At 42.9% G+C, this 27,903-nt stretch overlaps 1 protein-coding gene across 4 annotated transcripts in view; it reads right to left on the bottom strand.

Annotated features, from left to right (window-relative positions):
• LOC108294621 (GRB10-interacting GYF protein 2-like) overlaps window positions 1-17,131 on the bottom strand; it is a 99,814-nt gene extending 82,683 nt beyond the window's left edge. For 3 of the 4 annotated variants that reach the window (XM_017516538.2, XM_037734238.1, XM_017516540.2), the window contains exons 1-2: window positions 17,043-17,131; window positions 10,935-11,000 (exon numbers count right to left, since the gene is read on the bottom strand). The gene's annotated coding sequence lies outside the window, so the exon portion shown is untranslated. Of the gene's footprint in view, window positions 1-10,934; window positions 11,001-13,791; window positions 13,862-17,042 lie in introns of all 4 variants that reach the window. The other variant, XM_017516539.2, reaches the window with a different exon arrangement.
• Between the last annotated feature and the right edge of the window lie 10,772 nt (window positions 17,132-27,903).

Raw genomic sequence — 27,903 nt, 5'->3', positions numbered from 1 at the left:
ACCTGCAATCCCAGCTACAGGGAGGGCAGAGGTATGTGAATTGCTTCAACCCGGGAGGTGGAGGTTGTAATGAGTCGAGATCATGCCACTGCACTCCAGCCAGAGTGAAGGAGTGAGACTCTGTCTCAAAAAAACAAAACAAAACAAAAAACACTATTACCTTGATAAAATAATCTTCAAATCTGTCAGCTCCTAAGACCATAAAGAGGTCTACATTAAAATGAAGCAAGACTCATTCACTAGGCAAAAAGAATGTAGGTCTCCAAATGCTTTTTTTTTTCATTAAACAGCTAATAAAAGTCCAAACATGAGGGGGACCCACATCACTTATAACAACAGTCAAAGATTGAAGCAATCTTGTAAAAGTGGCACATTCACTGAACAAAAGACGGCTATAACAACACTTGCACACAGTATAGTTACACATATGTCTAAAAAGAGGCAAAAAGAACAAAAGACAAAGGAATATTAGAGGTGAAATTAATGATTTGTCCTCTATCATAACTTGCAATAATATTCTTTTATTAATTTACAAGAAAATATATTTTAATTATCACAAAAAGCATAGGCCTGGCCTGTTGAAATTATTTTTTGAGACAGAGTCTCACTCTATTGCCCAGGGTGGAGTGCAGTGGCACAATCTCAGCTCACTCCAACTCCGCCTCAGGGGTTCTTGCAATTCTCCTGCCTCAGCCTCCTGAGTAACTGGGACTACAGGTGCACACTGCCATGCCCGGCTAATTTTTTGTATTTTAGTAGAGATGGGGTTTCACTGTGTTGCCTAGGCTGGTCTCGAACTCCTGAGCTCAGGCAATCCGCCCACCTCAGACTCCCAAAGTGGTGGGATTACAGGCGTGAGCCACCGTGCCGGGCCAATATTTTTACAATCCCAATATAAATGTCATAGAAAGTTATCACTCTTTTCAACATTAGCTTGGTTTAAAACAAATTTTAAGGTTAAAAAAAAAAAGGGAAATTCTTCTCCCGTCTATTATGGCAGAAAACACCCTTTTCCTTCTGCATCCATCTCATCTGGCAATACTAAATCTCTTCACTAATAAATATGCAAACATTTTTGAGTAATTTTTAAAATATGATCTGTTAACTTATTTACTGATGACAAAACTTCATGAAGCAAACTTAGGCTTCAATTATTCACTTTATTACTAAAAATTTAACCTAAGAAACTAACCAAGAACTTTTTTCCCCCCAGAAAGTCAACAAAAGTCCAAGAAACTGTCTATATCTACCTGGCCCATACACTATACATGAAACCTTACAAAGCATTATTCCCACGTGAATTATCCTTTCTATGGCATATCTTCAAAAAAATTATAGATACTCTGCTGGCTTTTTTCCTTCCTAATAGGAATTTAAATTTCTAATTTACAGTATTGTGATAAACACTGCAACCCAATACAATTCTGAATCATTACCTATGCCATGAAATTAAGGTCAGCTTTACTTCTAGTAGCCCAAAACTGAGGACAATCCAAATGTTCATAAATAATGCTATAAACAAATACTGTAAAGTCATACCTTAGAATATTCTTGGCATTAAAAAACAAACTATTTGCATGCAACAACATGGATGAATCACACATAATTATGTTAAGCAAAAGATGCCAGACCCTGCAGTCATAAAAAAGAAAAACATCATGTCCTTTGCAGGGACATGGATGGAGCTGAAGACCATCACCCTTAGCAAACCAATGCAGAAACAGAAAACCAAATACCATATGTTCTTCAAAGTAGAAGCTAAACAATAAGAACAAATGGACACATACAGGGAAACAACACACACTGAGGCCTCTCAGAGGGTGGAGGGTGAGGAGCGAGAGGAGGGAGAAGATCGGGAAAAATAACTAATGGTTACTAAACTATACAACAAACCCCCACGGCACACGTTTACCTATGTAGCCTGCACATGTACCCCTGAACATAAAAGTATTAAAAAGGGGGGAAAAAAAGATGTCAGAACTAAACATGATTTCCATTTACATGAAATTCTAGAAGACGCAAATATTAATCAATAGTCACAGAAAACAGAACAGTGGTGGGAGAGGAAAAATGACTACAAAGAAGCTGGGGGAAACTTCTGGAGATAATGAAAATGATACATATCTTGATTACAGTGACAGTTACACTAGTGTGTGCATTTTTGAAAACTCATCAAAATATATACTTAATAAGTATACTTAAAATGAAGATATTTTATTATATGTAAATTATGCCTCAGAAAAATTATTTTTAAAAGACTAAAGTCACTAAAAGTAAACAGGCTGCAACCTCCAAAACACAATGTATCCCAAGACTAAGGTTTAATATTTCTTGTATGTTAAATTGCCTTTCTTTAAAGGTACTGAAATAGATGTTAAATAAAATTTTAGCTAAAACTTATAACTGAAGAATATTATGTACAACTGTACTACGGACACAGCACCTATTAGCCACATATGGCTATGTAAAGTTAAATTAAGATTAACTAAAATTTTAAAATCACTTCCTCAAGGGCATCAGGGAGAATAACTTTACAGTGGACAAACCTAACAAAGTATGAAGGTCAACATCAAGGATGATAAATCATGCTGACATATGTTCTCTTGATATGATGAAAATGGCACTTTGTGATCTTCCTCTAAAAATCCATAACCCCAGTCTAATCATGAAAAAAATGAAAAAAATTCTAAGAGAGGGATTTTACAAAATAACTTGACTGGTACTCCTCAAACTTGTCAAGGTCATCAAAAACAAGGAGTCAGCAAAAGTCCCATAGCTAAGAGAAGCCTAAAATGCATGACCAGATATAATGTAGCATCCTGAATGGAATTCTGAAACAGAAAAAGATACTAGATACAATTAAGGAAATGTAAATAAATAATGGACTTTAATTAATGACAATGTATCAATATTGGTTTATTAATTATAACAATGTACCATAGTAATGTAAAATGTTAATAACAGGAATTCTGTATTATCTTCTCAATTTTCTGTAAATCTACAACTGTTCTAAAAACTAAAGCCTATTTTTTTTTCTTTTAAAGCTACAATTAAAAAGTTAAGGCTGGGCCCAGTGGTTCACGCCTGTAATCTCAGCACTGTGGGAGGCCAACGAGGGCTGATCACTTGAGGTCAGGAGTTCAAGATCAGCTTCACCAACAAGGTGAAACCCTGCCTCTACTAAAAATACAAAAAATTAGCCAGGCATGGTGGCAGGAAGCTTGTAATCCCAGCTATTTGGGAGGCTGAGGCTGGAGAATAGCTTGAACACAGGAGGCGGTGGTTGCAGTGAACACAGATTGTGCCACTGCACTCCAGCCTGGACGACAGAGCAAGACTCCATCACGTAAAAAAAAGTTAAGGTTTCTCTACATTTTTTAAAATGCAGTTCCTCAGTCACACCAGCTAGCAGCATCTCAAGTGCTCAACAGAAACAAGTGGCTAGTAGTTATAGTACTGAATGGTAAGAGGTTCATAGAAAATTTTTCATTTTTCATAGCAGAAAATTATAACTCATTCTAACTTATAAACAAATTCTTACGTATTCAGCACTAAAAACTCTCAGTAATATCTAAAAACCTTCAGTGATATGTTTACTCTAATTTCAATTTCAAACACTTTTTTTTTTTTTTTTTTTTTTTNTTTGAGATGGAATCTTGCTCTATTGTCCAGGCTGAAGTACAGTGGTGTGATCTTGGCTCACTGTAACCTCCACCACCTGGGCTCAAGTGATTCTCCTGCTTCAGCCTCCTGAGTAGCTGGGGTTACAGGTGTGCGCCACCACGCCCAGCTAATTTTTTGTATTTTTAGTAGAGATGTGGTTTCACCATGTTGGTCAAGCTGGTCTCCAACTCCTGACTTCGTGATCCGCCCACCTCGGCCTCCCTAAGTGCTAGGATTATAGAAATGTAACATTGAAAACTTCCACTCCTCAAAGCAGCAGTTTACAAAGTAAAATTTATGGACCTCCAAACTCTTTCAGGGGCATCTATGATGGATTGTCATACTACTACTATTATTATAAAATACTATTGTGATCTTATTTGCTAGTTTGAAAATTTTCTACTGCAAAAACTAAAATATCATTTACATTTTTCAATGTGTTGACACTTGTACAGACTGTGCAGTGATGAACTGCTGGCACCACAGCATGAAGTTAATTACAACAAACTATACCAGCAGTCACTATATTCTTCACTGCCTTGTGGCATGCACTCACAAGAGAGAGGGGAAAACAGCCACTTTTATTAAGAATGCCCATTATGAGGCAGTAAAAACTATTAATTGTATTAATCTTGATCCCTAGGAACACATCTTTTTAATATTCTACATGATGAAATGGGAAATAATGCATTTCTACTGCATATCAAAATCATGAAGAATGACACTTAATGCAACTGTTTTGGGTTACAAGCTCAACTAGCTGCTTTTTTCCACAGAACATAATTTTGACTTGAAAGAACAGCTGCACACAATGCGGCTGTCTAGACTTGGGTATGTAGCAGGCATTTTTTTCAAAATGAATGAGACTGTCACTTCAAAAAAAAACAATTCAGAGTACCTGTTGCCAGTTATAAAATTTGACCTTTCAAGCAAAAATTAGAATCTTGGAAAGCTTCTATTTGTCACCACGTGTTAGGCAGTGTTCCAACACTTAAAGGCTTCTCTGATAGGTGCTGATTTCGATGAAAGTGATTTTTTGATACTGTATAATGTAAAATATGCATTCAACATGGAAGACAGACCAATAGATTTTATATTTACAGAGGTCAAACAATTTATTGATATACTCAGATTTCACATTGCAACTAATGTTTAAAAAAAAAAAAAAATTACTTGGTTACCCAGTGTTAAAGCAATAAAAATTACACACACACACACACACACACACAAANAAAAAAAAAAAAAAAACACTGCTGGTCAAATTATACTGTAGGATCAAAGAATATATGCAATTATCTGTAAAAGCTATTAAAATTCTCTCTGTTGCAACTATATACATATCACTGAGGATACATTTCCTAATATATTTCAACCGAAGTAATAAACAGCAACAGGCTGAATGCAAAAGCCAATATAACCCAGTTGCCTTCTATAAAGCAAGACATAAAAGAAATTTGTAAAAAGGTAAAACAATGCCAATCTTATCACCAGATTTTTAGAAATGTTTTAGAGAACAGGTATGTCATATTAAAAATATATTTATGTTAGCATGTAATGAGTTTGCTATATTTAAACGAGCTAATACTTTTTAGATTTCTTTATATGATAAACAGATAGATATAACTAAAAAAACAAAAGCTCTTTGGGGCCTCAATAACTTTTAAGAGGGTAAAGAGGTCCTAATATCAAAAAGTTGATTAACATCTATTACAGAGTAAGAAGAAAAAATGACAAAGCCTGGGCAACATGGTGAAACCCTGTCTCTACAAGAAAATACAAAAAAAAAAAAAAAATTAGCCAGGCATGGTGGCACACGCCTGGAGTCCCGGCTAGTCAGGAGGTAGAGGTGGCAGGATTACTTGATCCCAGGAGGCAAAGTTTTCAGAGAGAAAAGAGTGCGCCACCACACTCTAGGCTGGCTCTTAAAAAAGACCAAGATGCTGTCTTAAAAAAAAAAAAGAAAGTTGACAAATAAGAAACGCATAAATAAACTTAGAATATACATACATACATACCCTAGAGAGCATGTCAAAGGGCATACAATAAGAACACCAAGATCTGGCCGGGCACAGTGGCTCATGCCTGTAATCCCAACACTTTGGAAAGCCGAGGTGAGTGGATCACCTGAGGTCAGGAGTTCTAGACCAGCCTGGCCAACATGGTAAAACCCTGTCTGCACTAAAAATACAAAAAATTAGCCAGGCATGGTGACAGGTACCTGCAATCCCACCTACTTGGGAGGCTGAGGCAGGAGAATCGCTTGAACCCGTGAGGCGGAGATTGCAGTGAGCCAAGATTGCACCATTGCGCTCCAGTGATTAAACTCCGTCTCCAAAAAAACAATACAGAGAACACCAATATCCAAAACGTGACACTTACTCAACAAGTATCCAGTGTTTTCAAACTGTACCTTTTCCAAGTACAGAAAGACTTTTCACATTTTGGATTTTACTTAAATGATTGTTTGACTGCCTCTCTCATTAGGCTGTAAGGCCTATGAAGATAGAACAGTATGTGCTTTGCTCAACCACCAAGGCTAGTCCAGCACCTGGCATAAGGCAAACATTCAAATAGTTGCAGGGTTTAAAAAGTTTTTTTAAGATAAAAGACCCACAAATAGAACTCACTGACATGTCTATTCAAAACTTACAAAGATGGCTGGTATGGTAGTTGATACCTGTAATCTCAAACGCTTTAGGAGGCCAAGGTAGGAGGATTGCTTGAGGCTAGAAGTTCTAAACCAGCCTGGGTAACATAGCAAGACCCCCCCCCCCATTCCTAACATTTAAAAATTGGCTAGAGCCCAGGCACAGTGGCTCACGTCTATAATCCCAGCACTTTAGGAAGCCAAGGCAGGAGGACCATTTAAGCCCAGGAGTTCAAGACCAGCCTGGACAACATGGTGAGATTTCATCTCTACAAAATATATTTTTTTTCCCCAGGATGGAATCTTGCTCTGTCGCCCAGGCTAGAGTGAAACTCGGTTCACTGCACCCTACACCTCCAGGATTCAAGCGATTCTCCTGCCTCAGCCTCCTGAATAGCTGGGATTACAGGCACGTGCCACCATGCCTGGCTAATTTTTTGTATTTTTTTTAGTAGAGATGGGGTTTCACCATGTTGGCCAGGCTGGTCTCAAACTCTTGACCTCATGATCTACTCACCTCAGCCTTCCAAAGTGCTGAGATTACAGGTGTGAGTCACCATGCCGGCCTCTAAAAAAACTTTTAAAAACTAAAATGGGCTGCGTGCAGTGGCTCGCACCTATAATCCAAGCACTTTGGGAGGCTAAGGAGGGTAGATCACCTGAGGTCAAGAGTTCAGGACCAGCCTGGTCAACACAGTGAAACCTAGTCTCTACTAAAAATACGAAAAATAGCTAGGCGTGGTGGCATGTGCCTATAATTCCAGCCACTTAGGAGGCTGAGGCAGGACAATCACTTGAACCCAGGGGGGTGGAGGCTGCAGTGAGCCAAGATGGCGCCACTTCACTCCAGCCTAGGCAAAACAAACTCTGTCTCAACAGAAAAAATCCCAATGGTAGAAGTAATACAAAAGGCTGAAGAATAGGATCAGATTCCAGAACTACAGTAAGGCTCTCTGATTCACTGATCTTGCAGGATAGCTGTTAATCTAGTTATACTGAAGACACTTGGTCATGGTTTGGGCAGTATCACACATCAATTCCCAAGAAACTGATCATGAGAGCCCCTGGATATGGCCAGTCTTCAAGACCTAGGCCTTGATTTATCAATTAGAAAGTACCAAGACAATTCCTTGTCAGTGTGTACAACCAAATTAATGTTGTACAGGAGGAATTTTAAATCTCACAAATTTCTGCCAATTCCTTGTCAGTTTGTATAACCAAAGGACCAATACTGAAGAGACCACAACTCCCAAGACTTCCTCCAGGCCCAGGAGAACTTGAATAAAAGGTGCTTTGTTCCCAAAGAACATACTGGCCACAATATCACTAGGGAAAGAAAACATATTGCTGTTGCTATCATTCTTCCTACTGTTTCTGAACAAAATATAAACATTTCTCCTACTCCTTCTTCCTTTTAGTGAAAAGAATTAGCAAAAATGAACTATTTTAGGAAAAGTTACAGTGCCATCAACATTGCCACACCATCTGATAACCTTACCATAAGCCAATGTTTTCCTGACAAGGTCTCGCTGTTACCCAGGTAGGAATGCACTGGTGCAATCACGGCTCAGTGCAGCCTCAAACTCCCAGGCCCAAGGGATCCCCCAACCTCACCTCCCAGGTAACTGGGACCACAGGCATGAACCACAACGTAAAGCTGACTTTTTATTGATTGACTGACTGACTGATTGAGATGGAGTCTTGCTCTGTCACCCAGGCTAGAGTACAATGACTCAATTGCAGCTCACTGCAGCTTCCACCTCCCAGGTTCAAGAGATTCTCCCATCTCAGCTGCCTGAGTAGCTGGAATTACAGGTGTGCACCACCACAGCCGGCTAATTTTTGTATTTTCAGTAGAGACGGGGTTTCACCATGTTGGCCAGGCTGGTCACGAACTCTTGACCTCAAGTGATCTGCCTGCCTTGGCCTCCCAAAGTACTGGGATTACAGGCGTGAGCCACCATACCTGGCCAAACATTTTTATTTTTGTAGAGATGTGACCTCCCTATGTTTTTTAGAATAGTTTCAAACTCCTGGGCTCAAGTCATCCTCCAGCCTCAACCTCCCAAAGTGCTGGGATTACAGATGTGAGCCACGTTGCGCCCAGCTCCTCTAAAAATTTTATACAAATTATGCAGAATCTTTTTAAATCTCACAAAGCTCTGAATATGTCTTATGTCAACATCCAGATTTACGAAAAAGTACAATATGAGAAAGAACTCTCCTACCTTAAAAATGAATTCAGTTTCAATCTGCTAAAAATCCTGGGTGAAAAAAAGTCTCATTAAGTCACATTCATGGACTGTCATTAGATATATCACTCTGTAATAAACCACTTTTATTAGTGATTTCTAGCCTTTGCATCAAAAATCTAGACATACTAATACAACAAAATTTAAGTAATCAAGTATTAGTTTAGCAATTAGATGTTGCCAAGTATATACGAGCTACAAACAAAAATAAATAGGCACAGTGACTCATGCCTGTAATCCCAGCACTTCGGGAGGCTGAGGCAGGCAGATCACCTGAGGTGAGGAGTTCAAGATCAGCCTGGCCAACATGGTGAAATCCCGTCCCTACTAAAAATACAAAAAATTAGCCGGCTGTGGTGGTGCACACCTGTAATCCCAGCTACTCAGGAGGCTGAGGCAGGAGAATCGCTTGAGCCCAGTAGTCAGAGATTGAAGTAAGCCAAGATGGTGCCACTTCACTCCATCCTGGGCAAGAAGAACGAAACTCCCTCTCAAAAAATAAAAATAAAGGCTGGGCACGGTGGCTTATGCCTGTAATCCCAGCACTTTGGGAGGCCGACGCAGGCAGATGACCTGAGGTCGGGAGTTAATAAAGACCAGCCTGACCAATATGGAAAAACCTCGTTTCTACTAAAAATACAAAATTAGCTGGGCATGGTGGCACATGCCTATCCCAGCTACTTGGGAGGCTGAGGCAAGAGAATCACTTGAACCCAAGAGGTGGAGGTTGCAGTGAACTGGGATTGCACCACTGCACTCCAGCCTGAGCAACAAGAGCAAAACTCGGTCTCAAAATAAATTTTAAAATTTAAAAAATAAACAGGATTTCAAAATGTTGTATTAAAGTTTGCTTCAGTATTATCTAATTCTAGAATACAAAAACGTATTATTTCAAAAGTTTACACTGTCTCACTGACCCTTTCCCAAAAGTGACAATCCCCATTACTACTCTAATAATGTGAATAAAGTCAACCTTTCGAATTCTATATGGCTTCCTAATACTCAAGTGTAGCTTAATACTATAAAAAGTACACAGAAATTGAAATTTATAAAAAACAATCAATGTAAAGTAAATAACCAATGAATTTTTCCACACGAAGCTTCTCCTTTGCTTATGGCTGCTTGCTAAACCTTTACCCAGCCATTCCTCTGAACCTCCAAAATCAAGAACCTTTGTATAAAAAAAGTGCACTAAGAAGTCCAGGAATGGTGGCTCACACGTGTAATCCCAGCACTTTGGGAGGCCGAGGTGGGTGGATCACTTGAGCCTAGAAGTTCAAGACCAGCCTAGCCAACACGACAGAACTCCATCTCTACTAAAAATTGGCTAAGTGTGGTGGCGAATACCTGAAATCCCAGCTACTCAGGAGGCTGAGGCACGAGAATCACTTGAACCAGGGAGGCAAAAGCTGTAGTGAGCCAATATCACACCACTGTACTACAGCCTGGGCAACACAGCAAGACTCTGTCTTTAAAAAAAAAAAAAAAGCACTAATAAATTTCGACAAGTGTGCTTGGTGAGATCCACTGGCCTCATTCACCAAAACATAGATAGGCATATATGTTAACCCTTTACAACAGGCAAAACAAAATATCCTTTGTGTGCAAAGCTACATACAGGACATTTTTCTGGAATGCTAGAAACGGAAAAATATCTAGAAGCTTCTCTGGGAGTATGCCTAGAACAGCCACCATTTTACCTTCTCTGAGACCTGCCCCCTCATTAGGAGGGAAACCTTTCAGCTGTGTTTGCACTTCTAGACTCCAACCTCATGTCCATAACTAATTTAATCAATGACAGAGAACTGAACCAAGTTTAGCCAGTCAAATTTCCCCCCTCCGAAGAATCTGAAATGTAGACACTGCTAGCAATCAGTTGGCTACTTGCACTAGAGCTTAAGTTCATAAGTGGCTTCAAGAATTAAGTGGACCTTTGCTACCATGTGTTTGTTAAAGCAGAAAAAGCCAGACTGCACAAACACAACTAAAACAGGACAAAAAGACGAGAGGACAAAAGTGCTATCTACAAGTACCATGGCTCCTGAAAGCTTCCCAGTTTCTGGTTCACGTCCCTCATGAAGTCAACGGCTCTTTGGTTCTTTACAGTACCCCACCTCCAAAGCATTCCTTCTTGTTTCTTGCCAACAAAAAATTATTATGACAGTTTAAGACACAAATTCATACCAGGATCGATGCAGAAAGGTATGTTACTCTTACTGTTCATAAAGGATCCGACAGGTACCAGGGAAGAAGTTTCTACTTACTACCCAAAACCTCAGGAGAAATAATGGGGCAAAAGTAACTGAAACCTAAAAGCAGAAATCACCTATTTGCAAAAGCCCTCAGGCTCTGTGCTTCCCTTCCACACTTACCTGTTCAAAAATTCTGCTGGTTCACAGCAAGAGATTTGAGCAGACTTTGTTCAGATCCTTTTAACACTGTAAATAATAAAGATATTAATATAAATCACCCAGCAACCTCTTAAGAAACTTTAAAAGTACAACTTTTCATCACGAATATACTTTGCAGAAATGGCTTGCAAACCTGGTTAAAAGATTAGATCACCTGGTGTATTTATAAACTAGATTCCCTAACATCTAGAAAGCCTCAGTAGCTCTACAGTGGAACTGAAAACTATATTTAACAAAAGTCCCAAGTGATTCTTATGAAGCTGACAAATGAACACCTCCATAGGGTTTCAGGGAAGTGATTATTTAGGGTTTTTATTCAAAACCCTATTATAGGGACTTGTATATTAACTTTTAAAACCTACTGCCAGACACAGTGGCTCATTCCTATAATCCTAACACTTTGGGAGTCTGAAGCAGGTAGATCGATTGAGCCCAGGAGTTCAAGAACAGCCTGGGCAACATGGCAAAACTCCATCTCTACAAAAAACAGAAAAATTAGCTGGGCATGGTGGTACATGCCTATGGTCCCAGCTACTCAGGAGGCTGAGGTAGAAGGATCCCCTGAGCCTAGGGAGGTCAAAGCAGCAGTGAGCCTCAATTGCACCACTGCACTCCAGCCTGGGTGAAACAGTGAGACCCTGTCTCAAAAAAATAAAAAATAAAATATATCTAATAAAAAAACAAAAGCCACATCACAGCAATATGCATCCTACCCAAATAATCACTAATCCCTTAGAAATAAGATCATTGCCAAAATGTCCAGGGAGCAAAGCTCCAAGTGTGATTTCAGTTGCGAAATCACAACCTGCCTTTAATGCTCTGTTGGGATAGTATCTTAAAAATCCACAAGTTGGTGATATTCCAAGTGAATTGAAGTATATTTTCAAGCAGTTTCTTGGCTAAAATCAAATGATACTTTGCTGCTACTAACAAGTCAAAGAACAATAATTAACAATAAAAGTTGACAATTTCATTAACTATAGAAAAGCAACTAGACAGATAGACAGATTATTTTTTTCTTTTGAGACAGAATCTCACTCTGTCACCCAGGCTGAAGTGCAGTGGTGCGATCTCAGTTCACTGCAGCCTCCGCCTCCTGGGTTCAAGCGATTCTCTTGCCTCAGCCTTCTGAGTAACTGGGATTACCAAGTGTGCACCACCACATTCAGCTGATTTTTGTATTTTTAGTAGACATGGGGTCTCACCATGCTGGCCAGGCTGGTCTCCAACTCCTGACATCGAGTGATCTGCCCACCTCTGCCTCCCAGAGTGTGGGATTACAGGCACGAATCACTGTAACTGGCCAATTATTTTCAAAATGGGGTCTTACTTTTGTTCCCTCAGCTAGAGTGTAGTGGTGCAATCAGAATTCATTGTAGCCTTGACTTCCTGGGCTCAAGCGATCCTCCAGCCTTAATCTCCCGAGTAGCTGAGATCATAGGTGTGTGCTGCACACTCAGCTAATTTTTAAAAATCTTTTTTAGAGATGGGGTTCTCGAACTCCTGGGCTCAACTGATCCTCCTACCTCAACCTCCCAAAGTGCTAGGACTATAGGTGTGAACTACTGCACCCAGCCATAGATGAGTTTATTATCCATTTCTCCTCTTTCCACCTGCCCTCAAAAAAAATACACAGTTCAGGGAGTAAAGCTGGATGACCTTTGGACATTATAACATGGCTACTTTTTTCTGCATAATTAAATCAGAGGTGGATGTGACTTTCTCAAATTACTTGGTGGGGAGCAGTGGCTCTGGCCTATAATCTCAGCACTTTGAGAGGCTGAATTGGGGTATCATTTTAGGCCACAAGTTTAAGACCAGCCTCGGCAACACAGTGAGAACCCATCTCTATAAAAAATATTGGCCAGATGTGGTGGTGTGGACCTGTAATTCCGGCTACTTAGGAGGCTGAGGTTGAGAAGATGGCTTGAGCCTGGGAGGTCAAGGTTGCAGTGAGCCAAGATTGCACGGCTCACTGCACTCTAGCCTAGGTGATAGAGCAAGACTCTCTCCAAAAAAGACAGGGTCTTGTTCTATCACCTGTCTGGAGTGCACAGGTGCAATCACAGCTTACTACAACCTTGACCTCCCAGGAGACAAGGTCTTGCTCTCTATCACAGGCCACAGTGAACCAAGATTGGGCCCCTGAACTGCGGCCTGGGCAACACAGTGAGATTCCATCTCAAAAAATAATAAGAATTAATTATGCTTAAGTTAATGAAACCCCATAGTTAACAAGAAAACACAATTATGTTCCTTATTTAAAGTAGGGAAGTAGGTAAGACTTTGAAATATTTTTATAAAATGAAGTTTGGTCAATTAAGAGAACATTCTTTGTTTTTCAAACCTCTCTCCTCTTTTAACCTCACACAAAATTATAGGCAATTCAATAAAGGTATCACTTTACATTTCTGCATAATTAATTTAGTATATTTCTCATTCATCTGAGAGCATGAACAAAATGTAAAAACAATATTTGGTCAAGAAACACTGCAATGCAAACTATAAGCAAGTTTATACATGAAATAAAAATCTCTAGTTTTAAAGCGATGTAATTTTTCAAGGCATTAAAAATGAATGGAAACCTTAGGATTTTTTTTTTATCTCATTTTAAACTTCTGTTTATTTCTTTTTCATTTTATATATTTGTTTATTTTATTCTTAAAATACTCTTCTATGCAAAAACCATAGGACTTTATCACCATAAAACTCTAGTGGAAGTCAAGCAATGGAAAAAAACCTGAGTTCAGACTTTTACAACAATGACCAAACAATACCATGGTAATTTAAACTAAAGGAAAATGGACATTTAACTTGCCTCTAAGAGACTGGGTTAACACCAAGATAGGCTGAAGATTCAACCTAATGAGACTGGGTCCCACTAAAATCTATAAGAAATAGAATAAAACAGAAAGTATGGAAAATTTAATCAGCAGAGGCTAATGGAGACCTGCAAACAGTCAGAATTTGAAAATGGCACAGGTCAAAGATTCGTTAGAAGGGCAATCATAAAAGGGACAGTAGTAGTCTTTTTACCCAAAAAGGTTCTCCCAGACAGCAATCACTATCAATTGTGTCATTTTCCAATGTGAAGGTCAACAAAGAGAATACACATATGGAGTATTAAAATGCAGAGTCATGAAAACAAATGAGCTGATATGACATCAAAGACATTATAATTTGGAAATGTCATTTCAAAAACACAACAGAAAAACAAGAGGGAGAAAAGCAATTAGTTAAAATACTACCTCATCACTACCATCACTATGCCTCCCTTTTAGCCAAGGAGTTGCATTCACACACTGACCTTGTAATTCCCATCTTCTCATGATTTTGAGGCAAACCTACTCCAAAATGTTTTTCACATATGCCTCTCAGCAGCAAAAGCATTTCAAAATCAAAATATTAAAATTCCTCAGCTGAACTAAAATGAAAGAGGACATTTGTGAAAGCTCAGTATAAAGAATATGGAGATAAACTGGAAGGAAATCAGAAAATATTTTTTACATGAAAAATGTGTCTATTAAGTATCCCATTAGTCTGAAGGTAAAAGTGGAGGAATAAAAAAGCACAAAAAGTTCTACACATGTAAAATGTTCTAAAGGATACACACATGGCTTACAGGAAGAGTCCCTAGGCTGGACAGCACAGTATTAACAGACATTCTTTCCTAACCAGATTAAGGATAATTTGAGTTACTATACTGATTCCACCTTTCTACCTGGTTATGTTCCTTAATTATGTGTCTAAATGTCAAAGGAAAATTTCTCATTTCCCTACATTTTCAAATATCCTGAAATTTCCAAATATCCCCCTTCTTAAAAGGCAACTGCTTTTGAAAAGTACTTTCAAGCTATTTATCATCAATCTCATTTTAAAACGTTTACTTCTGAGAAAGATAATTCATTATAATTTCCTGAAATATTTGAGCATCCTAAATTTTTCCAAATATGGGTGGAGAAGGGAATTACATAGGGGATAGGGGTTGGGAGGCTGCTGGCCCAAATCTCCAGAATCTGATTTCCCTTTCTAAGAATCATAAGAGATAAGGAAAAAGAATTCAGGGTAGCAAATAATCCATCTCATCTTAATACTACAGAGGTAAGTACACACATCTCCTAACAGTCTCCCTCTCACCCTTGTCTCTTAGCCTAGGCTACCCTCCATACTTTTCCCAGTCTACTCCTGAGTCGCTCCCAACTAAGTTTTTGGGTCTGTGTCTTTGCTCTCACTGCTCCCTAGCAGCTTGCTGGAGCACCCTTCCCCCTGTATAGCTAAAGAAACAGCACCTTCACCTCTGTGGGGTTTTGCTACAATGTTATCTGTTCCATAAGGCCTTCGCAGGGCACTTAAAATGAACCCCTCCCCAAATCGCTATTGCCCTATCTCCCTGACTCATTTTTTCTTTCACCTCACTTACCACTACACCATGTATTTTACCTATTTATCTGTCTAGAAATGAATTCCATACAGACAGGAATTACTTGGTCTGTTTTGCTCCCAGCACATAACGGTGTAGTAAATGCTCAATAGGGTATCTGTCAAATAAATGAATGCATGAATGAATAAATGAATGAACGAAAGCACATGGTCCCTTCTCCCTCCCCAAGACTCTCAAATACTTTGTCAGGTATCAAAAAGGAATGAAGCCTTCTCCTTTCTAGTGAATCACTACCATCACCAGTGTATTCCTTGATGTTAAATTTCAAAAGAAAAATCATGTGACGTTTTTCCAGTTACGTGCCACTTTGAAATACTTTTCTAGTGTCCTCTTCTGATGTCAACATCTGATGTAAAAGAAAAGTACACACACATTCCATTTTGAGCACGCCAAACACTGCTATACCAACTAGTAAAACACGTGAAACCATCAATGAATGAGAGAAAGCATTTGTGTTTTAGGCAAAACCGACGAAGTCTGTAAGGTCAAATCTACAAGTATTAGAAGGATCAAAATTAATATACAGAAAGAATGACTTTTTTTTTTCTAATCTACGAAGTCATTTGATTCTAAAAACGAAATAATATATAAGGAAAGAATACCTTCCCCAAACACAACACTGGGACTCAAAACTGCCTTAATTCAAGGTATATAGCACTAGATAGGAAGTTGTTCACAGGTTCTGGCCCCATACTCAATTTCTTGCAAGTTAAACTGGAATACTTACCTTTCTTACAGAGAGACATGTGTTTAAGTGCTCTGACTTGCAGGAAAATGAAAACAAAATAAAAAAACACAGCACTAGATCACTGCAAAAACGTTATTGCTTCTCAAACACGGTCACACACTCCGCTTCTTTCGTGACCCCATTCCCTGCTAGCTTGATTTATGTTTCAGTTGCAAAATAAGTATTTAAAGTGGTTTTGGAAACTGCTGACACTTAAGACTAATGGCTATTTCAACCTGATGTGAACATTTGGGTCCCCAAAACTGCCCTGGGCCCTACTTTCCCTGCCTCAGTCCCAAGGTTCCGATCATGGTGGCTCCACCTCGCCTCAGGCCTGGTCCAGACCCAGTACTCTCGCCAACGAAGGAGTTGCCTCCGTCCAGATGCTCCGTGGGGAAGGCAGAAGCGCACCTCCCAGGGGCCAGGTGTGGACAGGGGAGCCGGCAGGAGCAGCTGCCTGACCGCAGCAGCTGCTACCGGGGCACCCCGAGGCTGGGCGGGTGACTGGCCCGCAGAAGTAGGCAGAGGAAGGCAAGCCTTCGGGCTCCGAGCAAGCCGGCCTGACTGCCCCACCACCCTCCTGGCTTGTTCTGCTCCTCCAGCAATGCCAAGAGGCCCTGGCCGAGGGGCTCCTCGGCTCCCCGCGGCCGTGACGCGCCAGGGCCCTCAGCGTCCCTCGCCCAGGAGGAGGCTCCCTCCGGCCCTGCACCTGACCTGTCCCGTCGCCTGACGGCCCAAGCCGGCCGGAGCGGCCTGTGGGTGTCCATGCGGCCAAGCCGGCTCGGGCAGGAGCGGCGGGGACGCAAGCGCGGGTCAGAAGCACGGGCGGCTCGGGACGCCGCGGCGGGGCCGGGGCGCGGGGCAGAGCCGGGCAAGGGAGCTACACGGAATGGCTGGTTACCTGCGGTCCGGGACAGGGAGTCTCAGAACCCAAGTCAGTCCTCAGCCTCAACAACACAAGATGGCCGACACGTCGCCACGCGCGTCACGTGACCGCGCGTTCGCTCGGCCACGCCCCTTGCTCCGCCCCCGTCCCTTCCCGCTTCCCTCCCCACTCTCCAGTCTCCCACGACATCCTTCCTTTCCGCCGCCACCCGCCCCTCTACCCAGACACGCCCCTGCCCGAGACCCGGATGAAAGGCTGGAAGAGGGCGGGGCCGCGGCACTGCGCAGGCGCCCGCTGACCCCTTGGCAGCTGCTGGGTACCTGCCCTTGAGTTGAGTGGACCTGGTGTCCAGAGTTGGGCCCAGACCAGGCACCCTGTGACTCACTGTTCTGTACTCCCAATCCAGAGCCCGTTTGCAGTTCAAAATCCTCTGCATCCCTTACGGGCTGGTTTTTCAAGTTAGAACTTTTCCACACTTTTAGTCTAGCATTTTCCTGTCCAGTTGCCATCCTAGAGAGAATGGGAAAGCCACAAAAGCTGAAATTCAAAGCAGTTTCTCTACTTGTTAACAGTTCTGATAGAACTGAGAATTCATTCCAGAGTGTTGGACTGGGACAGCTAGGAAAGACTTTAGAGCTCCGACTCCATCCTAGGACATCTGGGGCTATAACTCTTACCTAGAGATGAACTATTTTGGAATTGACAGATAAAATACAAGACACCCAGCAATATTTGGGGCACACACTAAAATAACTGTTCGTTATTTTTCTGAAATTCAAATTTAACTGGGCGTCCTGTGTTTGCTAAATCTAGCAACCCTATCCTTAGGCATCCCATTCTTGCCTGTGTCTTCAACTTCTTCCTACAGGAGCCTTTCTGTCAGTTCTTTAAAGTGTCTCCCATCTTAAAATGGAATGTTAAAAATTCCAGTTCTGGCAGGGCACAGTGGCTCATGCCTGTTATCCCAGCACTTTGAGAGGCCGAGGCGGGCGGATCACGAGGTCAGAAGATCGAGACCATCTTGGCCAACATGGTGAAACCCCCGTCTCTACTAAAAATACCAAAACGGGCGTGGTGGCGCGTGCCTGTAATCCCAGCTGCTCGGGAGGCTGAGGCAGGAGAATCGCTTGAACCAGGGAGTCAGAGGTTGCGGTGAGCTGAGATCGCACCAATGCACTCCAGCCTGGCAACAAAGCAAGACTATGACTCAAAAAAAAATAAACCCTCCAATTCTCCCTCCAACTAATTCCTGCGACCCTGTTCCCTTTCTTTCTTTTCTTTCTTTCTTTCTTTCTTTTTTTTTTTTTTGAGACGGAGTTTCGCTCTTGTTACCCAGGCTGGAGTGCAATGGCGCGATCTCAGCTCACCGCAACCTCCGCCTCCTGGGTTCAGGCAATTCTCCTGCCTCAGCCTCCTGAGTAGCTGGGATTACAGGCACGCGCCACCATGCCCAGCTAATTTTTTGTAGTTTTAGTAGAGACGGGGTTTCACCATGTTGACCAGGATGGTCTCTATCTCTTGACCACGTGATCCACCCGCCTCGGCCTCCCAAAGTGCTGGGATTACAGGCGTGAGCCACCGCGCCCGGCCCGACCCTGTTCCCTTTCAAAGCCAAGCTGCACCAAAGAATTGTTTATATGCACTTTCTCCATTGCCACCCCTGACGTGCAATCATCAACCACTCCAAGGTGGCTTCTGTCCTTTCCTATCTGCCTATTGCTTACCCTGAGAACACCCCATCTTACAGGTTGATAACAGGAGTCTTTCAGTCCTCCGCTTGACTACGCGTTTTCCTGTCTTCAATACAATTGACCACTTCCTACATTCTGAAACACTTTCTTCCCTTGACTTTTATACCCTTACTGCTCAAAGTGGTACAGTAACATCCACATCACATGGAGACTTGTTAGAAATATAGAAACTCAAGGAAGCCCTTCACAATCCCATTCTGCAGAATTCTACCCCCAAAGCTTGAGAAAACATAGAGAGATCCCATCTCTACAAAAAATAAAATAAAAAATAATTAACCGGCGGGGGACAGAGGCTCACGCCTGTAATCCCAGCACTTTGGGAAGCCGAGGCGGGAAAATCACAAGGTCAAGAGATCGAGACCATCCTGGCTAACATAGTGAAACCTATCTCTACTAAAATACAAAAATTCGCTGGGCGTGGTAGCACACGCCTGTAGTCCCAGATACTCAGGAGGGTGAGGCAGGAGAATTGCTTGAACCCAGGAGGCATAGGTTGCAGTGAGCCGAGTTTGCACCACTGCACTCCAGCCCAGCGCCTGGTGAAAGAGCAAGACTCTTTCTCAAAAATAACAATAATAATAATTAGCCAGGCATGGTGGCATGCATCTGTAGTCCCAGCTACTTGGGAGGCTGAGGATCACCAGCACAGGAATACAAGGCTGCAGTGAGCTCTGATCATGCCACTGCACTCCAGCCTGGGCAAAAGAGTAAGACCCTGTCTCTAAAACAAAAATCAAAAAGAACTCTGCTCCCATCATCCACATTGTTCTCCTCTCCTTGATCTTCCCCATGAACTAAGTGCTCCAGATAGGCCCATGTTAGAAGATTTGTAAACATGACGTTATGTTTTAGCCTTTGCACATGCTGTTCCATCCTGTTGCAATGCCATTCTCAACATTTACCCCACTTCTCCCCAGCCTGCAACTCCTGCCAATCCATGTGTTACTGTCTCTGTGCCTCCATTAGACCAAAGAATTTACCCCTTGTCCTGTTTTTTGTTTGTTTGTTTGTTTGTTTAAGACCGGGTTTCACCATGCTGGCCACGCTGATCTTGAACTCCTGACCTCTAGTGATCCACCCTCCTTGGCCTTTCAAAATGCTGGGATTACAGGCGTGAGCCACCGCACCTGGCCTGAGCTGTTATTTTCAAGGAAAAAAGTAATACTGATACTTGTTATGTGCCAACCACCTCATTAAATGCTGTTTTTGCACTGTCTCTTGTGATCCTGGTAACAGCACTACGGAGCAATGCAACCAGGCTTCTCAGAGAAGTGCTTACCTTCTCCAAATCTCAACCAGGATTTCCAAGCACAGACTGGCTGATTGCAGAGCCCATGTCCCTAACCAACTTGTCATGCCACCTCTCAGATGCTATCCCACCTGTACATTACCTATATATATACTTTTTAAGATACAATTTGCACACAGTAAAATTTACCATTTTTAGTGCACAGTTTTGCAACTTGAGACACATATATACAGGTGGCCGGGCACAATGGCTTATACCTGTAATCCCAGCGCTTTGGGAGGCCGAGGCAGTCAGATCACCTGAGTTCAGGAGTTCAAGACCAGCCTGGCCAACATGGGGAAACTCCATCTCTACTAAAATTACAAAAAAGATTAGCCAGGCATGGTAGCGCAGACCTGTAGTCCCAGCTACTTGGAAGGCTGAGGTGGGAGGATCACTTGAACCTGGGAGGCAGAGGTTGCAGTGAACTGAGATTGTGTGCCACTGCACTCCAGCCTGGGTGATAGAGACCCTGTCTCAAAAAAAAAAAAAAAAAGCCGAAAACAATCCCTGCTTTTAACCGTTGTGCACACCGCATTATTCCGCTCAGCAACCTGTGCAGATGCTATTGCCCTGACACACAGCAAATGTTCAACAAATACCAATAAAATGTAATCGATTCTTGATTATCAACTCTTTAGGAAGGGTGCTTTTCTTTTCTCCTTTAAGTAACTCTGTCTTTCCAGTGTTTTGCTAAATAGTGGTATTTAAACTACCACCATGCTTTTGTCGGGAATAATGAAGTTTCAGCTATAGTACACCATTGATAGAGAAATTGAGATGGTAGATCATTTGAGATGGGAGAAGGGTAAGGAGTTTAATCCAAAACAAGTTTAATTTGTCATGAGCACATAGCTGGGCATGATGCTACATACCTGTAATCCCAGCTACTTAGGGGCTGAGGCGTAGGAATTGCTTGAACCTGGGAGGCAGAGGTTGCAGTGAGCCAAGATCATGCCACTGTACTCCAGCCTGGGCAACAGAGCAAGACTGTCTCAAAATAAATAAATAAATAAATAAAATGTTTTAAAATTAGTGGGATGTTGTGGCACACACCTGTAGTTTCAGCTACTTGGGAGGCTGAGGTGGAAGGATCTTTTGAGTTCAGGAGTTTGGTGCTACAGTGAGCTATGATTATGCCACTGTACTCCAGCCTAGGTGGAAAAAAAAAAAGACAGTTGTACCAGAGAACTGAACAAACAAGAAAGGGTATGCAGACAATGGCTATGCAAATAAACCCATTTTTATGTTTGAAAAACTTTGTTATTATAAAAGTAATTGCATATTTAAATTATTTTCTCATTTCCAGCCTCTGAATGTACAAGACATTAAATCATTTATTTAAAAAAAAACCTTGGAATACAATAAATGTATCCTTTCACCTAATATCCCATGATATATCCCAAAATGTTATTCATTTTTTTTCTGAATATTTTGCATCTTTAGGGTTTCACATTTCTTCTGTCCCAGAGGATTCCCACATGAATGTTCAACTGCTCTTCTTGTTTTCTTTGTGGTCAGAGATTCTCCTCTCTTTTTTATTTATTTTTAATTTAATTTTTTTTTGAGATAGAGTCTCACTCTGTTGCCCAGGCTGAAGTGCAGTGGCATGATCTTAGCTCACTGCACCCTCTGCCTCCAGGGTTCAAGCAATTCTCCTACCTCAGCTGCCCTAGTAACTGAGATTACAGGCATGTGCCACCACACCTGATTAATTTTTGTATTTTTAGTAGAGACGGGGTTTCCCCATGTTGGCCAGGCTGGTCTCGAACTCCTGACTACTGACTCCTCAAACTCCTGACTCAGGTGATCCACCCACGTCGGCTTCCCAAAGTGCTGGGGTTACAGGCGTGAGCCACCATGCTTGGCCTCTCTTTTTTTTACTAACTGTTATTAACAATTCTGCTGCTGGTGGTGGCAGTAGTGGGAGTCACTGTGGTTCTAAAGCAATGTATGTTTATGGCTTTATAATTTTTAGAGTTCAAAAACGTATAAAGGAAAAAATTGAAGTGTCCCCTCCCCTGCAAGACCTATGTAGGACCCTCGGGTTCTCCTTCCATCATTTTTTGTGGTCTCCCCCAAAATGTTGCATGCATGCGTTAACAAGCATGGCACTTTCCTTCGTTCTCAGCACCACTAAGTGCTGGAGATTCAATGGTTGTCCCCAAATCCACCTGATCAGCAACCTCATGAAGCTTACAGTCTACTTGGGTAGAGACATAATGATATGGTTTGGCTCCGTGTCCCCACCCAAATCTTATGTCAAATTGTAATGCCTAATATTGGAGGAGGAGCCTGGTGGGAGATGATTGAATCATTCGGGCAGACTTCTGCCTTGCTATTCTCACGGTAGAGTCCCCAGAAGACCTGGTTGTTTGAAAGTGTGTAGCTTCCCACTTTGTGCTGGCTGCCCCTTCACCTTCTGTCATGATTGTAAGCTTCCTGAGGCCTGCCCCAGCCATGATTCCTGTACAGCCTGTAGAATCATGAGTCAATTAAACATCTTTTCTTTATAACTTGCCCAGCCTCAGGTAGTTCTTTATAGCAATGTAAGAACGGACTAATACACATGGCTTTACGCCTCCCAACTAAAACAAAACAAAACACCTGAGCATTACTATGCATGCTGTTGTGCTCTTGGCCTGTTTCCAAGAAACAAGATGTCTTGGTGGCATCCATGTTTTTTCAGTGGCTGGCTGTCACGCTTACGTGGATGTACCTCACATACTGAACCGATCCCCTGCTGATAGATATGCTGATTGTTTCCAGTATTTTTGCTATTACAAACAACACTGTAATGAGTATTCCCTTAATACATCCTTGTTCTTTTTTTTCTTCCCCCCCCCCACCCCCCCGGCAAACCACCTTGTTCATTTTTATACTTACCTATAGGATAAATTCCTGGGCCAAAGCTCGTGAGTATGTCTGCAGTAGACACCTGCTGTTCTTTATGATGGTTCTGCTGAGCTGAAATACTGAATTAGTTTCAGTTGAAATACTGAAATACTTTCCCATGTTTGTGGAAAATGAGAATCTTTGTGGCCGGCAGAGCTTGCCTCCACTTACAGAAGACAAAAAGCCTAGATACTCCCCTGTCCCATCCCTGGTATGTGGGCATGTGACTAGGCTCAGCCTCAGACTCTGATGTGGAGGAAATGACCTGAAGAAGCAGGACACTACAGCATGCTTGTCAGCCGGGGCAGCAGCTGGTTCCCATGGTGTGCTTTTGGCTGCTGTCCCAGCCGCCTGGCCTTCTGCCTGCTTCCTTAGCCTGGCCCCCCAGCCCTGCTAGTGATTCTGGGGACTCCTCTGTATCTTTTCAATCAATTCCTTTTCTGCTTAAATCTGTCTGGCTTAGAGTCTGTTATTTGCAATTAAAAACTCTGATTCTGGCCGGGCGTGGTGGCTCATGCCTGTAATCCAAGCACTTTGGAGGCCAAGGTGGGCGGATCACCTGAGGTTGGGAGTTCAAGACCAGCCTGACCAACATGGTGAAACCCTGTCTCGAAAAAAAGAAGAAGAAGAAGAAGAAGAAAGAACTCTGATTCCAACATAGCCAGCCTCCAAGATGACTCCTAATGATTTTTGCCAATAGGGCTGACCTATGTGACTAATAGGACAGTAGAGTGTGATTTAGGAAGCTAGGTCTTAAAAGGCTTGCCCTTTACCTTCTCGTATCACTTGCTCTGGGGGAAGCTAGCTGCCAGATTGTGAGGACACTCAAGCAGCCTCACGGAGAGGTTCACATGGCAGGCAACTGAGGCCTCCTGCCAACAGCCAGCATCAATCACAGGAGTAAGTCATGTTGGAAGCAGGTACCTCAGTCTCAGTCAAGCCTTCAGATGACTGCAGCCCCAGCTGATATTTGGACTGCAGCCTCATGAAAGACCCTGAGCCCAAACCAACTACCCAGCCAAACTGCTTCTACACTCCTGGCCTTCAGAAACTGTGTGAGATAATAAATATTAATCATTGTTTTAAGCCCTAAGTCATGGAGTGATTTGTTAACATAAAAATAAATAACTAATAGAGATATATAATTTTTAATTTTAACAGTCTACCAAACTGCCCTTCAAAAGGGCAACAGCTAGCCAAGCATGGTGGCCTGTGCCTACAGTTCCAGCTAGTCGGAAGGCTGTATGGAGGATCATTTGAGCCCACGAGTTTGAGATTGTAGTGAGCTATGATCACATCACTGCGCTCCAGTCTGAGTGACAGAGCAAGACTCTGTTGCTACAAAAATAAAAATAAATTACAAAACAACAAGGCAACAGCTTTAACTTGATTGCCCCTGTAAAAAAAAAAAAAAAAAAAATAGAGGCCGGGTGCAGTGGCTCACACCTGTAATCCCAGCACTTTGGGAGGCCAATTCTTGAGCTAAGGAATTCAAGACCAGGTTGGCCAACATGATGAAACCCCATCTCTACCAAAAATATAAAAAGTAGCTGGGCATGGTGGCATGCACCTGTAGTTCCAGCTATTCAGGAGGCTGAGGCATGAGAATTGCTTGAGCCTGAGAGGCAAAGGTTGAAGTGAGCTGAGATTGCACCACTGCACTCCAACCTGGGCAACAGAGCAAGACCCTGTCCACTCCCCCCCGCAAAAAATACAACTAATAAGATGACAACAGTAATGTACATGCTCAATACCCCGTGGCAGAATGCCAAAAGCCACTGGTTTCAGAAAGGAGTGGAGGAAAACAAGGAACTGCCCCCTGCTGAGGTCTCATCCTTAGTGCCTCCCTAAGTTGTAAAATTTTGCTTTGTCACCCAGGCTGGAGTGTGGTGGTATGATCTCAGCTCACTGCAGCCTTGACTTCCCAGGCTCAAGCCATCCTCCTGCCTCAGCCTCCCTTATAGCTGGGACTACCAGTGCCCACCACCATGCCCAGCTAATTTTTTTGTATTTTTTGTAGAAACGATGTCTCACTGTGTTGGCCAGGCTGGTCTTGAACTCCTGGGCTCAAGCAACCCTCCTGCCTTGGCCTCCCAAAGTGCTGGGATTATAGGCTATGAAACACCACACCCAGCCCTTTTAAATTACAGAATTCTGAATTAGCCCCCGAGAGCCCCACTGCCATCGTAGGACCCAGGGGGCAGCTATGGATCTGTCGTTCTTGTACGGTACAGTCAGTCCAAGTGGGCAGGAATGTGCCAGCATTTGGCCTAGTGGACAGGCAGAGTCAGCAAGGAGAAATCTGAGCAATGACAAAGCCACAGGTGTCAGGCAACATGACTAGGCTGAAAGCTCAGTAACTGGCAGCCACCAGGAGCATGCAGGTGAGCCCGCAGGCAGGCGGAAGTTTCCCTGGGCGGGTTCAGACAGGGGTCTCAAAATAACAGAGAACCTGAGTATGTGGGCATCTGCACTTGTGTCCAAGACAGCAACCAGGGCTGAGCATTTCTGGGCTACCCTGGCCAGAGACTCTTGGACCTGACTATAGAGACTCAGGGCTCTGGAGGAGACAGAGTTGCAGTAGTGGAGGAAGGAGGGGAGAGAGGGGACCCATGTATCCTGAGCACTAAATATATCCCAGGCGTGGAATCTGCCAGGTAGGTAATCATTGTGCCCATTTTTTTTTTTTTTTTTTTTTTTAGACAGTTTCTTTCTTTGTTCCCCGGCGTTTTGTTGGGGTCCAGTGGCACGATCTCAGCTCACTGCAACCTCCGCCTCCTGGGTTCAAGCAATTCTCCTGCCTCAGCCTCCCGAGTAGCTGGGACTACAGGCACGCACCACCACGTCCAGCTAATTTTTGCATTTTAGTAGAGACGAGATTTCACTATGTTAGCCAGGCAGGTCTTGTTCTCTTGATCTTGTGATCCACCTGCGTCGGCCTCCCAAAGTGCTGGGATTACAGGTGTAAGCCACCAGGCCCAGTCCATCGTGCCCATATTACAGGTGAGGAAACAGAGGCTCAGTGAGGTTCAGTTACTTGCCTAGTATAGGAGGCCAAATCCCATTATGTCACACAGCCTCCAGGGCCAAGGCAAGACTAATTGGTGTGTTGCTTTTCCTGTTGTTCAGTCAAAGGAGGGCCCTGGGTAGTGGCCTCATCTCTCTCCCAGTGAGAAAGATAATCCCACAAGCTCTGCTGTCTCCACTTTCAGAGCTGGCCTCTGAGGTTCTCACGGTGGAGTACTCAGAAGATCTCTGACATCAGTGGCGATGATCCTGCCTTGACCATCTATCTGCTGTAACATGCCTGGCATATCCTTGTGAAACCAACTTTCAAGGGTTGCCTGCTACATGCTGGGCAGCATGCTCGGCCTATAGCAAGAGGCAAGGCTCACTTCCTGCCCTGCAGAGAGTTCACAGTCCAAACGGGGAGGCCAAGAAGTAAGGAGAGGGCTACTGCCTAAAGCTGTTAGGATTACAGTAGAGAAACTCAGGAGGAAATGGGAACCCTGAAAAAGGACACCTCACCTGGCCTGGGAGCTTCAAGGAAGCTTCCTAAAGATAACCTCTGAGCTGAGTCATCAACAATGAGAAGTAGCCCACCCTGGAAGGGAGGAAGGGAGTACCAGGTGGAGGAAACCACGTATGCAAAAGCCTGGAAGTGTGGAAGTTTCCAGGAACAGTCAGGCATTGCATATACCAGGAGTGTACAGCTTAGAAGGAGACAGGGCAGGGACAAGGGGCAAGAGATGGAGCAGGAGAGACGAGTTGGGGCCAGATCCTGAAAGAGGGGAATCAAAAATTGAAGGAGAGAAGTTGGGAGCGGGTCTGCATTTTCTAAGGATTACTCTAGCTGCAAAGTGGACAATCAGGGTATAATGAGGGCACAGAAACCCATTATGAGCCTGCAGTAGAGACTCAGGAAGGAACCTATGAAGGTCTGAGCTATGACCATGGCACTGGAGATGCAGGGTGGGAGGGACAAGGGAGCAGTCTCTGGGGGACTTTGTGGCCAAGAGGGAGGAGCAGCGTCCTCTCCCTGGCATTTGAAGTGACATGGCCCAATATGTCCTATTTTGTCTAAAGTCCTTTTGTGTTGGATTTTTTATTGGTTGCAATAAAAAAAAATTTATTTATTTATTATTTATTTTTATTTTTGAGACAGTGTCTCACTCTGTCACCCAGGCTGGAGTGCAGTGGTGTGATCTCAGCTCACTGCAACCCCCACCTCCTGGGTTCAAGGGATTTTCCTGCCTCTGCCTCTTGAGTCGCTGGGACTACAGGCACATGCCACCATGCCTGGCTACTTTTCTTATATTTTTAGCAGAGATGGGGTTTTTCCATGTTGGCCAGGCTGGTCTCAAACTCCTGACCTCAAGTGATCCACCCACATGGGCCTCCCAAAGTGCTGGGATTGCAGGCGTGAGTCACTGTACCTGGCCTTATTTATTTATATTTATCTTCACAATTTGTGACAAGCAGTCAAGCGTTTTAGCTCTTGCATGAACCCACTTGTCCAAAAAGGCAAACAGATGCTTCAAGTAAGGACGTTGCTATCTCCATTATCTTCCTTCTTTTTAAATTAATAAACTTTTTTTTCTTCATCTCCTTCACCGTTAGACTTTATTTATTTGCTTAATTATTTATTTATTTTTCTTGTGGAGATGGAGTCTCCCTCTATCACCCAGGCTGGAGTGCAGTGGCACAATCTCAGCTCACTGCAACCTCCACCTTCTGGGTTGAAGAGAATCTCCTGCCTCAGCCTCCGGAATAGCTGGGATTACAGGTATGCACCACCACTCCCAGCTAATTTTTTGTACTTTTAGTAGAGACGGGGTTTCACCATGTTGGCCAGGCTGGTCTTGAACACCTGACTTTAGGTGATCTGCCCACCTCAGCCTCCCAAAGTGCTAGGATTACAGGCCTAGACTTTATTTTATTT

The sequence above is a fragment of the Cebus imitator genome, unplaced genomic scaffold (genome assembly GCF_001604975.1).
Source record: "Cebus imitator isolate Cc_AM_T3 unplaced genomic scaffold, Cebus_imitator-1.0 Scaffold592, whole genome shotgun sequence".
Lineage (NCBI taxonomy): Eukaryota > Metazoa > Chordata > Mammalia > Primates > Cebidae > Cebus > Cebus imitator.
This window is presented reverse-complemented; position numbering and strand designations above follow the sequence as displayed.